Source organism: Erigeron canadensis, chromosome 8, assembly GCF_010389155.1.
Source record: "Erigeron canadensis isolate Cc75 chromosome 8, C_canadensis_v1, whole genome shotgun sequence".
In the NCBI taxonomy this organism is placed as follows: domain Eukaryota; kingdom Viridiplantae; phylum Streptophyta; class Magnoliopsida; order Asterales; family Asteraceae; genus Erigeron; species Erigeron canadensis.
In genome coordinates, this window is record NC_057768.1 from 5192924 (window position 1) to 5203552 (window position 10629).

The 10629-nt window shown below is 29.8% G+C and overlaps 1 long non-coding RNA gene across 1 annotated transcript; it reads left to right on the forward strand.

Annotated features, from left to right (window-relative positions):
• The first annotated feature begins 8567 nt into the window (after positions 1-8567).
• Positions 8568-9418, forward strand: LOC122580123. The gene is made up of 3 exons (XR_006320746.1): positions 8568-8675; positions 8779-8866; positions 9189-9418. It is a non-coding gene; the product is annotated as an uncharacterized LOC122580123 (long non-coding RNA).
• The last annotated feature ends 1211 nt before the right edge of the window (positions 9419-10629 follow it).

Sequence of the window (10629 nt, forward strand, 5' to 3'; positions counted from 1 at the left end):
AGTGTGGATAAATGAAACATTATTTATAGTGATTTATGAATTCCTTTTAGTGCAATGAGCATTATCCGTACCAGCTAAAACATCTTTAAACAAAGTGCGAGCACCATACCTAAATGTGTCCCCAATAGCCTAGAAAGCAGAGTTAATAAGTAGAAGATTAGCCAACATTTAGGCTAGAAAGCATGTAATAGCCTAGATGTTTGCTAATGTGCATAAACTTTAGAAAGTGGCCAGGCCATGTTAATCGGACAATGACCATATGTCTAAGAATCATCTTTTGATATGTTTGATGCATTATATATGCATGCATATTGTATTTGTTCACACTTTTTAATTAATGTGAATAAATTAAATTTTGTCACGCTTTTATGTGTGTAAAAATATATGGAACTAAAAATGTGTAGTAATTTTTTCACACTAAAAAGTGTGTAGAATTAAAAGTTCATACTTTTTAGTGTGAACTTTCATAATTATTTTGTCACACCCCATTTGTTCACACTAACTTTTTTAGTTAGTGTGGACAATTGAGGTGTGATAAAATAATTATGAAAGTTCACAGTAAAAAGTGTGAACTTTTAATTTTACACACTTTTTACTGTGAAGAAATTACTACACACTTTTAGTTTTATATATTTTTACACACATAAAAGCGTGACAATATTTTAATTTGTTTACACTAACTAAAAAGTGTGAACAAATAAAATATTTTTTGTAGTGATGGTAACCTTAAATAATTTATCATCTATCATATAAGTTATAACCTTAACAACTGTGATATTAGGCCACTATATACGGAAAAGAAAAAAAGAAAAGACAACAATTATCTAAAATGTAAAAGAAATGGTGGTAGAAAATGTTTATGAACGTGCATTTTCGTACCTCGTTTTCAAACAATAAAAAAAGATATATTTAATGTATAGCGAAGATTTTGTCCTTGCCGTAAATTACTTGTATTGTAGCTTTATATGTTTATAGCACACTTATTTATACATACATAGAGTTGAGTTATTTTGGGAATAAAAATTTGTCAAAAACTGCAAGAACCAATCGAATTCATTAGATTAGATACACCAATGGTCAATATCTCTGATGACATTAATGTAATTAATGAGATTTAAAATTAATCTACAAATTAATAAACACTGGAAAAAGGCATAATACGAACATGCATTAAAGGTGAAACGACCACCTAGAAGATACGAGCATAGTGCACGAAATTCATGGATTTTTGTTATACGAGTAGTAGTCGACTTTTTGATATTATTATTAATTAATAATTGATATATTATGACAATTTAAAATTTTAAGAGAGTCATATTTTTTGTTTTTACAAATTGTAAAAAAATATGATTTATGTTTAATACTTTATATTAAGAATTTATTAACATTAAATTAAAATTTTAATATGAAAATCATATTTTAATTTGAGTGGCACACACTTTATTTATGTTTAAAACTTGTTTTAAAAATATAACATTAAATTAAAAAGATATAATTTTTTATAAATTAACTGAACACATATATTATCTTTAACAAAGCTCATATGTTATTCGGTGTATGTGTGTGTTTTCGTGTGCACATGTGTTACAGTATGAATATATATATTTTAAGATAAAAAACATATGTGTTTCAGTGTACACATATATTACGATGTGAATGCGTTTATTGTTTTGTATGTTGTATTGAGATATGATCGTTTTATGTATTTCGGTGTACACATGTGTTTATAGTTTTTACTAATAAAATTAAATCTTTAGAAATATATTTACTATGTTAAAAAAAATACTGAAAAAAACACTGTTAATTTTTATTTTTAAAATAATGAAGAAAACACTTTTAAAAACACAATTGATTTAACCATAAAATGAATAAAAAGATAGGTCAAACATAATTTATAAAGATTAGTTATGTGATTCATTTAGTTTAATCGTGTTTATATATAAATATATGACATCCTTAAGCTATTGATGAGTGAGGTGAAATTGATACAAAATAAGGCATATTATTAATTATGATTCATGATGATGATGATTAGAATACGGTTATGGCTGTGATTAATTAAAGAATTTATGGAAGTTTGTTAAAATATTGATATATAATTATTTAAATGTTCGACTCCATGAAATAAAAAAGGGATTAAATTTTTGAACTTGCTTTGCGATTTAAGAGGAGTGATTCAAAAGGTTTTTCTATCTTTCATTTAATAAGTAATCTAATTGTATTTACAAAATTACGTTGTTATCCTTACATCAATTAATTAGTTATTAGTTCTCGCGGTTCTCGACAAAATAGTGGTTCTTATTTTATCTTTTGACTACATACATATATCTATACATAATTATATATATGATTTATAACTTTATAATTATACACCAAAAAATTAATTGAAAAGCTTATTATCTTTCCAAAGTCATAACTGTTTTCGTTGAAGCCCTTGTCTGTTCTCGTTGGAAACTTTTATGTTGGAACCACGTTACTATGACCATCACTGATCATTTATTATTCCTGATATGATAATTGACACTAACTGAAATCTCTATGTCTAATAAATATATAATAGGCTTATTTACTCTTAAAGACGTAGTATGGTTTCCCATTATATGATTGTAACTAAGAGGATTAATGGTGCACACATTAAACACCAAAGGGGTTGAAAGTGTAAATACTCTCTTTATATACAGAGAGTCATTAACCCTAAGTTAAGGTTAATCTAATAACACGCATAATACCCTAATTTTCGTGTGTCTATCCTCTCTAATTCGTGTATCATGTTAATTTATCTTCCCATTATTAGTCAATCATCTTGTTATGGGAACCCGAAATCAATAGCAATTATGCTTTATGTTCTTACAGGTTCCACAGAACGATCTGGGATGTTTTATGACTCGAATCGAATCATGTTTATTCTAACATTTTAGCCATGGGGCGTCGACCATGACCTTTCGTCGAAGACATGTCCTTCCTGTAATGTTTCCAAGCTTCAATGGTAAAAAGGTGTATATGTGAATGCGGTTTATGTTTTACTTGTAACCGGTCAAATGTGCTGGTAGAATAAAAGTAACTTAATTACGAAAGGGCTCAACATAGTTTGCGTTGGTTAAAACTTTGTCCAGGCTGTATTTTAGGTGTATAACCCCTAAAATGACTTTTAATTTCAGACTATTATTACTATTATTATTCTTTTAATCATAGTTTTCATTTAATTATAAAATGTTTACACTATAAAACCATTCTTAAGGGATAATGAAATGAGTTGGTAAAAAGAGTCGATGAAAAAATGAATAGATTAGAGGCAGGTGAAACACCAAGGTGCAAGATAGATGAAAGGGAGATAGACGAAACCATTCACCTAAAGTGAAAGGGTAAGGGTAAGTTTTTTTTGTTTGTTTTGTCTTGTGATTTTTATTTTGATTGGTATAGTATGAGTATTGTGAGGTATAGTGAGTATTAAATTTAAAAGTGCTTGGTGAAGGGAAAAAAAAAAGGTGAATGTAGTGAGAAAGTGAATATAAAATGGCAAGAAAAAATGTAAACGAAAAAATGGTTAAAAATGGTATAACAAAAAAGATTACAGGTCAACCCAACTCAATCATATTTGGCCCATCAACAGATCCAGTTATGACTTATTGTATAGACTCCATCATGCCTTGTGGACTTAGGGATGGTAATGGGTGGGGATTGTCGGGGATCTTAATCCTCATCCCCGTATCTGATTTTCACTTGTAATCTCCATCCCCATTTCCATCCCTGTCGGGCAATTAAATTACATCTCCATACCCGTCCCTATAGGATATCGGGGATCCCCGTCAGGTATCAGGGATACCTTTTTTGAATAAACATGAATTTATCTTGATAGAAGATATGTAGAAGAATGTGTATTTCGACATTTTCTTTCTATGTACAAACTAATATATATGTTAAGTAAATGATTAATAAAGTATAACACATAAAAAGTATTAAATAAAAGTTTTAAACTTAAAATTGATTCTAAAATATAGATAACAACTTAAAGTGATTCTAATAAATATATATATTGTTTTCGGGTTCGGGTATGGGGATCGGGGATTTACGGTTTGCCATCCCTGTCCCCATCCGCATCGGGGATTAGATTTACATCCCCAAACCTGTCCCCATCCCGGTCAACTCAGGGATTACCCGGTTAAATCGAGTGCGGGTATTGGATTCCCCATTAGGTACGGGTATCTTTGCCAAGAGTAGCATAACCCCTGTAAAATGCAAGGGACCTTCAACAATATCTACTTAATTTGTTAGAGAAATCTTGAAAATTAAAGGCATGTTTGATTCAAAAATTTTAAAAAACTATTTTGGAATGAAATTTTCCATGTAAATCTAACATGACAGAGAAAGAAAAATTCAAATGCCCCTAAAAATTAAATTAGGAATCTCAACCAAATGATTCAATTAACGTGATTTAACTCTTTAACCTTGGTCTTAAATTAGTGATAGCATGGACTCTACGCTCCAAATTTCATCTTTTGTGTGTAATCATCAAGATCAAATTAATGTCGTATTAGTCTTGTTAGCCGAACGTGCAACCCTTTAATTTATTGACTTAGGCTTGGATACAGTTATACCCTCATTGTTTCAATAGCTCGGTGTTGTCACCAAAAGAGTCACAGTTCTTAGCTTAAGAGGGGACAGTTAGGTACACATATTGAAACATGAAGATTTGACTTAAAAACACTAAGCTTATTGTTACAACAAAAGTTCATTAAATAAAATTATCTTTATGCATTAGAAATAGTTTTTGGACAATTTTCTTTATTGGTTTGGTCCATTTTTAGACAACTTACATTTGACATGTTTAACAATAAACATGTGTCATAATTGGGTTTGGTTGCGTATAATAATATACAATTCTGCAATTAAATTAAAAGTTATAACTTTGCTGGGATGACACATTTAGGGTATGTTTGACAAAAGTAGCTGAAGCTAGAGGCTGGGGTTGGAATTATGGGCTGGGGTTGGGGCTGGAACATAAAGTTGGGGCTAGAAGTTGGGGCTGTAAAACTGTAGCTTTGAATTGTATAAAACTGTTTGGCAAACAAGCTGCAAGCTATAGCTAAAATTGTATAATTACATAATTGACATAGAATTTTTTTTTCTTTATAATAAAAAAAGGTAAACACTGCTATTGATTAGATTATCTAGGACAATATTAATTAGAATGAGTAAAGAATATGTATATGCATAGATTAAACTAATTATTCAACAAAGCTTTAGCATGTAAAATTACTTTGTCTCGACTTGGAATTTAACTACTGAAGCTGGTTAATTTGGCTGAATTGTTACTTCAGTTCTAATGCATATCTTTTTATCTTTGCTTAGATTCAATATGCTTTTCTTATTGTATAAAAAATTATTTTAGTGCAATTCAGTGTTTTGTTAATCAGCCAATTGTTATGCATAATGTTAATACTATTGTTCAGAAATCAGAACCAAACAATGACGGTAAAGGTCATTGATAATTAATGTCATATACTGTAATATACTAAGGTTAACAATCAATTAGGAGGAGAATAAAAACAATTCGAATAATACATACCGAGTAAATGGAGAAGCCAACAAAGACATGTTTAAAAGAAGAGGGATAAGGCTATTGATTATAGAAAATAAAAAAAAAAAATACAAAAAAACCGTTGGAGAGGTGAACGTGATTTGTTGGGCAATGGTGTAATTTACTAAATAGGGGATGAGGCTTTTTTTTCTAACGTTGCTTCAAGGAGCTTTCATTTAGAAGCCCATTAGGGGCTTTTTTTTCAAAATAAAATCTCCAACTTTTTTTTGTCCAAACAGGGTTTTATTTTATATACAGAAACTTTTTTTAAAAGCCTTAAGCTCCAGCCTCTAAAAATCCCTCAAAAAGCCTCTACCAAACACACCCTTAAGCCCAACTACTCCTCTAGTTACCAGTCCTCCGAAACTATAATTTTATATATACGTCATAATATCTACCGTAATAATATTTTATGATGAATGAAATAAATAATATGAAAATATTTCCTCAATGAGATCTAACTTTTTAGATAAAACTTTTGTTATATGGTTATAAACGGGCTGCTTAATATATAAAGAGATTTGCTAACTAATGCCCCTGGGGCACTAGTTATGGTGCATTTAATGAAGCCAAATTTTTCTTTAAATATTTAATTAGATATTTATGATTCATATAAAAATGGTAATTATCAAGTTGAATTAATGAGCATTAAATGTAATCTTTAATAATTTAGGAAAAATTTGACTTCATTACATGCAACATAACTAGTTATCAAGTTCCATATATAAATAAGGTTTTATCTACTATTCATGTTATATAAGGAAGGCAAGTCAGATTTACTTATCACCTTTTAAGTTTTAACTTTCTATAACTATACATATAGTAGCTTCAAATAAGAAAAAAACAAAGTTTGATTAGCTAGTCGTAAGTAGTGTTGTTATTTTTTTTCCTATATATAAACAAAATAACTATATATACAATTGGAGTTTGAAAGAATTTCACAACAGTAAGTAAATTTATTATCTAGAGAGTCTTTAAAAGAAGCTAAGCTGGAACGGTAAGGTGCAGAGTTTTTCATTGCACTTTCTTTTTTTCTCATTAAAGCGTGTAAGTAAAAATATATAGGGGGATATATGTGCAGAGGCCAATGGCGTTAATGCGTTATATATAGGGTTATGGCATTTAAAGTGTATTAAACTATATAAGAATATCTATTATATGCAGCTAATGATTTTTTGTTTGAAGTTGTGTTCATTCAGCTTAAACAATGGTTCGACTTCGAGTCATGGAGAGGTAAAAGATTTCTAGTGAGGTGGGTGTTTTGGTAAACTGAAATTTATGATGTGTTAGCGTAAGAGGTAGAAACGTACACTCTTAGGTCGCGTTTGTTTCACAGAATTTGATGGAATCTGATGGAATTGGAATTGAATTTCATTCCTTAGTGTATTTGGTTGTTCAAAGAAGGAGGAATCTCATTCTGTAGAATTGTAAACATTTCATCATTTGATGGAATCTCCATGGGGATGGAGGAAGGAATTTCATTCCTTCCGTTACTTGAATTCTCAAAAAATCAAAAGCATTCCGTCAAATTCCATTCCTTCAGATTCCAATTCCTTCGAAAGATTCCATTCCTTCCAAAGACATTTTGTGAACCAAACGCGCCCTTATACAAAGAGGCGTCAAAAATAATCTTAGGAGAACCACAAGTATAAAAATATCAAAATACAAATATTACATTATGAACTTTTAATTTTGGGAGGGGCACAAACCCTCCCTAATCTTTTAAGACCATGCGGAGTGAGATGTCTTCTTACTAAAAAAGGCCCAAAAACTGCATCAAACGTTCTAAGAAACCCTTGTTATATCGCCCTCATGGGCGTTCCTTACAAAAAAACACTTCTCCCCGTTCGATTTTGGACGCCCCCTTCACTCCCTCTATCCTTTGACCCTACACATTTTGGAGCTCCCTTATTGGTACTTTTATTATTCTTTTTACTTATATAATTTGGGGTTTTGGGAAAACCTCACTTCAAGAAGAACCTTCCATGTGGAAAAGAATTTTACATGTCAAAACATCTATCTATGACAGTTAAATATATATTAGTTTAGGGTAATAAATGTGGTATATGTCCTTGAGACATTATTACCGTAACAATGTTATGTAATGTGTATACAGTTAGTTTTGATTACTCAGTGTTCTTGAATTTTTTTAAGATAAGAAAGAAAAGAATTCAAATAATTTTAAAACAAGTTGTTTTTTTGAATTTTTTTTTTTTAATAATAAAAAAGAAATGAAATAATTAATAATGAGATAATTTGAACAGATCACATCTCTTCTATTCTCATCTAGTTCATTATTAATTTTTTTATTTAAAATGTGACTCAAGAACATACTATTAGAGTATTTTATATTTTATAATTGTATTGTTTATTATTGTTTGATATAAATTTTGTCAGCCGGAGTAATTTTTCCCTTATAAAAAAAGTAAAAAACTGAATTCTAAATTTCATTAAGCCAACTATGAAAACTACAAAAAAAAATACAATACAATTTGAATCAAAATTCTTTATTTAAGTAGTTCTCTAACTTTTTATCTAGCCGGGGAATATTAGTTTTTTTGGTACTTCGTTATGCACATTGGTTTAGAATATATTCTAAAATTAGAAGCACAGTATTCTTTTCTTAACTCCATGTTTTTTTTCTTCTTTCTCTAATCAAGTTCTGTCTAGAGCTTTCCATTCTCTGTTAGTGGTCCGAATACCATTTATTATCCTTAGACTTTACTATTGGACATAAATCTAACAACGAAGTGTTAAAAAAGACGTAGCTTGACATGCAAGTGTGTTGAAAGAATAACCTCATCACCATATAATAATTTAATTAATAAAAGCAATAGATAACATATTATAAACCAATAGAGAGATTGAGAAAGAATAATCGGGAAATACCTTTTAAGGTGTCTACTTTACTTTACAACTTTACCAATCATAAAATCGGTGCGACCCATATTTTCTTCGAATCTACCTTTTCGTCTATATATTCAAAGCTATTATTCAACATCACAACCACTTCATTTTAATCATTCTAGCTTCACTCACATCTACTCTCTAAACATCATGAGTGACCCTAAATATGCTTACCCTTACCCTGCTCAAGGTATTAACTAACTTAATATTTCATGTTACATCTTTCTAGTAGAGTTATTCACTTAACTTCCAATTTTCCAAAAGTATAACGATTTTAATTATTTGATAAACAGGCGGATATTATCAAGGGCCACCAGTGATGGCACCTCCACAATATGCCGCGCCACCCCCCAGAAGAGAACCCGGTTTCCTAGAAGGCTGGTACGACAACTATTTTCCTCTTCTATTATTTTTGATGGTAAATATTACAATAATAAAGATAAAATTTATTTAATTATATGTTTATCTCAATATTAAAATTATAAGATTTATGGATGTCTTAATTTGTAAAAATGAAATAAATTGATATAAAGAGTACCTGCTATAGAATTAATTAAATGGGTTTTTATGTACATATTAAAGATATAGATATCATAACCATTAAACGTATATAAACTATAGAGCTATTAACTTTTTATAGGTAAGCAGAAATATATATAAACTTTAGCATAAAATGATGATATATGAATTGATTTTGGTGCAGTCTGGCTGCTCTGTGTTGCTGCTGTCTTCTGGACGAGTGTTGCTGTGACCCAACCATTATCTTTTACTAAAATATATATCATCTGATCTATATCAGCTTTTCGGTCACTACTTACAAGTTACTATATGTAGAATTTGTATTGTTCTTAGAATTTCATAAAAACAATGTACTATTAATTATCTTATTTCTGATGTCACTTAATGTACTCGAAACCAACAACTCCACTACTATCTGTTTCTGTTTTCTTATTATTGATTTTCCTACATCCCAAATAGGATTTGGGTTAGTCTTTATACATCATGCGTCATTTTCTTCCGGTTAAATCAAAATCATAATTCTGACTAACAAACTGGTCTGGTTAGCCATTGAGCTCTTGGCCGGTTTAGTGGTCAAAAAGAGGGATGAGAGGTTTTGCCTCTCTAGAAGTAGTAGGTTTTCGGTTCGAATCTGGTCATTGACATTTTATCACCAACTTAGATAGCAAAAACTAATGACTTACTTTTGCCGTTCAATAAAAGGGAGAGCAAAAACTAACCGGTCCGATTTTAAGTTGTTGATGGGTTATATTGAAAGCAGTAAACAAGTATAAAACGTGACCTTATGCTTTGGTTCAGTTATTCTCTAAAGTTGTTCAATTTTGCTATTACGGTTGAAACACCTTTAATCTTTGGATTCAAATCAAGCATCAAGATTCAGTGATCAAGGTTCAATCTTAACTTTTGATTTTAATTCAAAAGTTAAAAATCGCCCAACTTTACATTTAACTCCTTATCCTTTGGTAATTCTTTCTATATTCAACTTTGTCTATTCATAAAGAAAATCGTGTAGTTTGGTTCAATTATTGTTTGGTTAATCCTTTTAACTTTTGTAGACATATTTTAATCCAAACTTTGTCTATCAATAAACAAAATCGTGTGGTTCATATACTTACGTTTATACTATGGAAAATTATGATGCTTGACCAAATGTTTAGGTTCAAAGAAAAACTTAAACTATATATAGTACTACAGTGCCGTCTATGAGAAATTATAGACGTCGGCCAAGAAAAAAAAAAGAGGTCCGGAAGATAGGTGCAATAATTATAGTTATATAAACTAAGATATAAAAACGATGATAAATATTATAACAAATTGGTACGTGAGTTTTGTTTTCTTGTTAAGTACTATTATTTAATTTTTGGATAATTATTAAAATTTATAATGGGCTTAACTAATAACATATATTTTTATATAAATACATAAAAAAAAAAAGTCGAGTCCCTTAAAAAATCAGACCTCATCCGGTCGTCCACTTTGTCCTATGCCTAAGCCCCCATGCAGTACTATATGGTACCTTGCATTCATGTAAATTAACATTGGAGACACGACTATAAAATTCTATTGGTTTTATTGTATATGTAATTCCAAGCTTTATATGATTATCATTTAAAGAAAACATACTC